Raw genomic sequence first — 6,708 nt, 5'->3', positions numbered from 1 at the left:
TTCTTAAAGGAAATCTAGTTTGATCTTTTTTATTTACCAGGGAAAGGACTATTAAGGGATAGATGTTAAAAAGTATCAGGTCAAAACGTTAATACTGTAATATGGTCATTTTTTACAATTAAAAGTCCCATGAGAAGTATATCCCACTATTTAATATTAACCTATACCAGTGCTTATTCCAGTATTTAATGTTGCGTGACTCGGACTTCTCAGAGGACAAAAAGTTCACTAGAGGTGGAAATGTCTTCGCTTACTAAGTTAGAAGCCTGCTAAGGAGCAAATGGGAGCAAATACTGAGGTTGAAGCTCACATAAAAGCTGCTAATTTGTGCAGCTTTGAGTCCAGCTCTTGTTCCTGCCTGTCGTATAACGTGAGCCCAGTAAGGTGCTGCTCATTTTCACCTCTTACTGAGATATACTGCATTGGATAATCTGCAAGGCAGTGTGAGAAGAGCCCTCGCTTTTCCCATTGCCACCCTTGAACTCTTGTTCATTTCATATATTGGGAATAATGGATATGACAGAAAACTTATTCACACTGAGCAGAGAGAAAGGGCCCATTCTGGAGATGAAGGTCTTTGTTTTCTGTCAGGTGTCACTGTTCCATGAGCAACCACAGGCAATCGCTACCCCCCTCCCCATGAAAAGTAGTAGTTACAAAAAGAAAAGCAAATGGAGTTGGAATGCTTGATCTCTAAGGGACCATAGTAGGCATATGTATATGTAGATTATAAAAATAATTAAAATAAAAACAAAGGAGACTTAGTTGTTGAATATACAGCCAATCAAACTGGAATATGGTGCAGTGGAGTCCCAATCTTGATCAAGTTGTAAAGACACCTCTGAGGGCAAAAATTGTGTCTAACCAAAATTATACTTGAAAATAAATATTGCCTTTCCCTCATTTATTTATTCTTCCTTTTTGGTCAGTTTCTCCGTGGCTTTCAATTCTTCAGTTTCTTGAGGTGGTTGGCAAAGTTGCCATCTGAATGGTGGTTTCCTTCTCAGCGAGTGGTGGGAAAATCCCCTATTCACACTTTGCATAGGTTTTAACATCCGGTTCAGAATGACTCGCACTATCTGTTGAATACCCACTGGGGTTCTGTGTATCTCTCCAGAGCAAGGATCATGAGGACAGGCCAGGGAACCTGTCCTGGGCCAGGACACCAGGGACGTGGAGGAGAACAGAAATCTGCCAGTTCCCAAGCTCATGTGTGCATGGAGACTTAGTCACCCCGAAGCCAGACATGACTGAAACACTGAAGACTTGGTTTGTGACCAATCTGTCATGGAATGGGAGACACCTGGGAGTCCCGTCAGCGGAGCATAACCTGGAGACAGACTTTTGCCACATTTTTAGCCCCAATTTTATTTTATTATTAAAAAAAACCCATAATTTTATATATATATAATTGATTTTTACAGAGAGGAAAGGAGAGGGATAGAGAGTTAGAAACATTGATGAGAGAGAAACATCAATCAGCCACCTCCTGCACACCCCCTACTGGGGATGTGCCCGCAATCAAGGTACATGCCCTTGAGTGGAATCGAACCTGGGACCCTTAAGTCCGCAGGCCGATGCTCTATTCACTGAGCCAAACCAGCCAGGGCAAGCCCCAATTTTAGATCATATTGTGGGGAGGGGAACCCTCCACCCAGGGAAATGTTGAGGTGGTGTGGATGGATGAGCCATGGTCTGACAGGCCTGGGGAGCCCCAAAGCCCTAAGCCTGCTGGAGGGTTGCATACTGCTCATCTGTATGGAGTGTGGTTCAGGGTAGCCAGAAGCAGAGGGGCCAAATCATAGGCACACATTCACTTGGGACAGAAGGCATGTGCCTAAATCTCAGTCCCTGTCTATCAACGTCACTTATTCCCACTGAAGACACAACAGGGTCTAACCCCGAAGTCTTGCTATGGAGAGGTGAAGAAGAACCCACTATGGAATCTTCCACTAAGGGGCGCCTTGGAGTCCTGGTTGCTGGGTTGGTCGCAGCTGCTGGAGGCCCGGGCTCGAGAATGAACACATGCAGCTCTGCTCACCTCCAGAGCAAGGTGGATAAGACAGCCTGGCTCCTGGTCCTGCTGCAGGGGCCGGCTCAGGAGAGACCAGCCCACAGTCGGGCTCTTGTGGAAAACCAGGCATCTGCCAATGTTCCTACCTACACAAGCATAAAGGATGCTATTGAACAGGAAGACAAATATTGTGAGAACTGTGAACCTTAATTGGTGAGACCGGACAATCTGCAACAGGAGACATCTAAGAGTCATAAGTCCTGGATGGGACAGGGACCCCCATCAGCAGAATCATTTGGGGACTGACTGTTGCACCTGTGAAGCCCCAGTATCTTTTCATATTTCAAGGGGAACCCCTCCATCAAAGACAATACCCAAAAGGTTTGAATGAGCTATGGCCCACAAGCCTGAAGGGCTTCAGGTGCCCAAAGCCTGCTGCAGGCATGCCCACTATGCATGGGCATGCTGCGCGGTTCAGGGTAACCAGGGATAAGGAAGAGTTCAAGGGTAAAGAGGTGCCTTTTACTGGTGTGGGTTCATGAAAGATCCAGGGCATCTCCCTAATTCCAATCCCTGTTCTACTTAATGTTGCCTATTACCCCTGAGGAAGATCTTGGGAGTACTCAGAAGTATCCCATGTTGCCCTGGCCAGTGTGTTCAGTGGATAGAGCACCAAAGGATTGTGGGTTTGATTCCCAGCCAAGGGCACATACCTGGGTTGCAGGTTCAATCCCTGGCCTAGTCAGGGCAAGTTTGGGAGGCAGTCAATCAATGGGTTTCTGTCTCTCTGTCTCAAAAATCCATGGAAAATATATCCCCGTATGAGGATTAACAACAAAAAACTATCCCATACTGCGGTGGGGCCAGGCTGGCAGGGTATCCTCCAATGAGAGACATCTGGAAATCCTTGTTGAAAAGCTCACGGTTGAAGGAGGCCTGGGGAGGGAGTTAAGCTGCACGCTCCCCATGACAAAGGGACCTAAGACCCAGCCTTGGTCTTGTTCCGGGTCCAGGACTAAATGCAGGAGTGGCCAGGTCACTCTCTGGGCTTTTGGGGAGAAATGATATGCCAATGTCCAATCCTGCACCTGCACAGAGGTTCCTATTCCCCCAGAAGCCAGGTGTCCCTGAAACTCTGAAGCCTTGATTGGTGAGACAGGAATTTCTGAAAACTCCCAGAGTCCTGTCCTGGAGAGGCAGCTTGAGCAATTGTGGGCTGTTTCCACCTCTAGCCCCAGCATGTGATTGTATTGCAAGGGGGAACCCCCACCAAGGTCAGGTTGTTCCGAAGGCCAAGGTCCTACAGACCTAAAGGGACCTGTAGACCAAGTCCTTCTGAAGGGGTGCCTACTGCATGACACTTAGTTGAGAATATCCAGGGATAACAATAATTTCAAGGGACATGATTGGTTGTTCACAGTGCAGGGTCAGGGGTGCCCACGGTGTCTCAGTAATTTCCATCTCTGTCCTAACTACTGTCAGCTGTTCCTCCTGAACAAGACCCCGGGGGAACTCAAAGTCTTGCCAACATTGGTTGGGAGGAGCTGGAGGTTTACCCTCCAATAAGAGACCTGGAAATTCTTGTCAGAAGGGTCGTGGTTGGTGGAAGCCTGGATCGGGATGGAACGGCGCGCTCCGGCCCTGCACAGTTCTTCAGAGCAAGGGGAGTAAGTCCCAGCTCAGACCCGGAGCCAGTCCAGGAGAAGCCAAGCCACTCTTTGCCGTCCTGAGAAAAACCAGGCATGGGCCAAAGTCCAATTCCGCACCTTCTCAGAGGCTCCTATTCAAACAGAGGCCAAATATCTAGGGAAATATTAAGCCTTGGTTGGTGAGACCCAGGAGATCTGGGATTGGAATGAGAGTCCTTGGTCCTGGAGAGATGCAGGACCCCAGCGACAGCACAACCAATGGGGGAATGGCCGTCACCATCCTTGCAACACCAGCTTCAGATCATATTGCAGATCATATTGTTCATCCAGAACAATAACCAGGTGGTTTGGAAGGACATGGCTTCCCTGGCCTGGAGAGCCCGGCTGAATTGCTGAATTGATGGGTACTGCCCATCCATGTGTCGTGGCGTCAAACCTCATGTCGATGTTCTTACTCAATTGGTGTCACTTTCCTGCACTGACATAATGCTGTTCCGAATGCAGCTGACAAGAGCGTTCTTAGAGACATCTCTTTAGAAAGTGTTCTAATTCACTTCACTACATGCCTTAGGGCCGTGGTCGGCAAACTGCGGCTCGCGAGCCACATGCGGCTCTTTGGCCCGTTGAGTGTGGTTCTTCCTAAGCCTTAGGAGTACCCTAATTAAGTTAATAACAATGTACCTACCTATATAGTTTAAGTTTAAAAAATTTGGCTCTCAAAAGAAATTTCAATCGTTGTACTGTTGATATTTGGCTCTGTTGACTAATGAGTTTGCCAACCATTGCCTTAGGATGTGGAGACATTTCCATTCAGCGATAGCACAGACCTGAATGCAGCACGCAGGTTGTGTTCTTAGAAATATCTTTATTGTAAGTGTTTTTAAAACTTCAGTACATGCATTACACAATGGGGGCCACCTCGGTTCACTGATATGACACTGGTGACCACATAGGTTTTAGGAAGTGATTTTAGAAACATCTTTATTACAACTGTTCTGACACCTTTTACTCTATACATTAAACTATGGAGATCAATTCCAACCACTGAGACAACACTGGCATGATGGTAGATTCCAAAGTGTCATTCTTACAAGTCAGGAAGCTAAGTCCTTCTGATCGGTCCCCTTCCTCTGGGAGCACTAACTCTGCAGCAAGCCTACACATAACCCTACACATCAAAAAGGAATGTTTATAGAGGCTCCCTAAGCCAAGCAACTGCTGACATATGAGGTATTCAGCTTACTCTCCTTCCTAGATACTTGACCAGCTGAAGAGAACAGAAAGTCTGGAAACAAAATAGAAAGCCCACATGGCTATCCAAGCAATGGGATAGTTATTTGGAAAAAAAGATTAAATTGGATCCACACCTCATGCCTTAAACTAGGAAAACTCAAAATGGAGAAGAGCTCTAATTGTAAAAATGGAAACCATAAGTACTAGAAGAAAGCACGTATGAATACATTTAAAATCTGGGTGTGGGAAAGGCTTTCTAACTATGGCAGAAACATAGATGCAATAAAAACTGGATAGATGAAAAAAAAAAAAAAGACAAAGTGTCATTCTTAGAAACCTGTTTATTACATGTGTTCTTAAAACTTCATACATGGGTTAAAGAATGGATCACTTTTACCTTCTGATATAACACAGGTCTGAAGGTAGCTTACAACTAATGTTCCTAGGGACATCCTTAGTATCAGCATTCTTACATACTTCACTACATACATTTCAGAATGGGGACCACCTCCATGTAGTGATGTAACACTGTTCTGAATGCAGCTTCCAAGCAATGTTCTAGAAATATATTTATTACAATGGATCTTAAGCACTTCAGTGAATTTATTAAAGCATGGACATCACATCCGCTCAATGATATAACACTGTTCTCAACAGCTTGTAAGTTGCATTCCAGAGGGAATTCCTCTATTCAGTAATACAGTAGTTGCCACAACACACCTTGCAAGAAGCATTCTTAGAAATGTTCTAGTTATAAGTGTTGTACACTTCAACATGCATTACAGAATCAGGATTACTTATATTCACTGACATAACACTTGTGAATACAGCTTGCAAGTAGCGTTCTTAGAAACATCTTTATTAGGGTGTTCTTGATATAACATTCGCTGATATAACTAAATTTTAACATAAAATTTAAAATTTATATTTCTAGTGTTTTTAGAAACATATGTATTGGAAGAGATCGTAATTACTTCACTATATTCATTACAGACTGAGTGTCACCTTAGCCTGGCCAGTGTGGCTCAATGGTTGTGCATCATCCTATGAACCAGGTCACAGTTCGATTTCTGGTCAGGGCACATGTCCGGGTTGTGAGCTCGACCCCCAGAGGGGAGCATGCAGAAGGCAGCCGATCAATGATTCTCTCTCATCATTGATGTTTCTATCTCTCTCCCTCTCCCTTCCTCTCTGAAATCAATAAAAATTTAAAAAATGTTTTTTTAATTTTATAAAAAAGAATGTCACTTTCATTCTTGACTATAACACTGTTCTTAAACTGCTTGCATGTAGCATTCTTAGAAATATCTTCATAACTAGTATTCTTTATACATTTAAAAACCTTTATGAATTTCAGAATGTGCATTCTTTTCATTTACTGAAATAACAGTGGTCAAAATGCAGCTTGCAAGTTGCGTTATTCGAAAGAATGTTCTTAAGCATTTTTCTACATGCATTACAGGAAGGGGATCATTTTTACTCACCTGTATATATAACATTGGCTTGAGTAACGCTTGAAAGCAGCAATTTACAAATATCTCTATTAGAATTGTTTGTAATAACATCACTACCTTCATAACACAATGGTGATCACTTTCACTCACTGATGAACTGGTTTGAATTCAGCTTACAATGGGCATTCTTAGCAACATCTTCTTTAGACGTATTCTTTATCACCACCACACTCATTACAAAGTGTATTTCCATGACTGATATAAGATTCTTTTGATTGCAGCTTGCAAATAGTGTTCTTAGAAATTCGTTAAGAATTCACTACATGCATTGCAGAATGAGCATCACCTCCATTCCCTG

This window comes from Myotis yumanensis, unplaced genomic scaffold, assembly GCF_028538775.1.
Source record: "Myotis yumanensis isolate MYYU_CA2020_CCGP unplaced genomic scaffold, mMyoYum1.0.hap1 SCAF_4, whole genome shotgun sequence".
Lineage (NCBI taxonomy): Eukaryota > Metazoa > Chordata > Mammalia > Chiroptera > Vespertilionidae > Myotis > Myotis yumanensis.
This window is presented reverse-complemented; position numbering follows the sequence as displayed.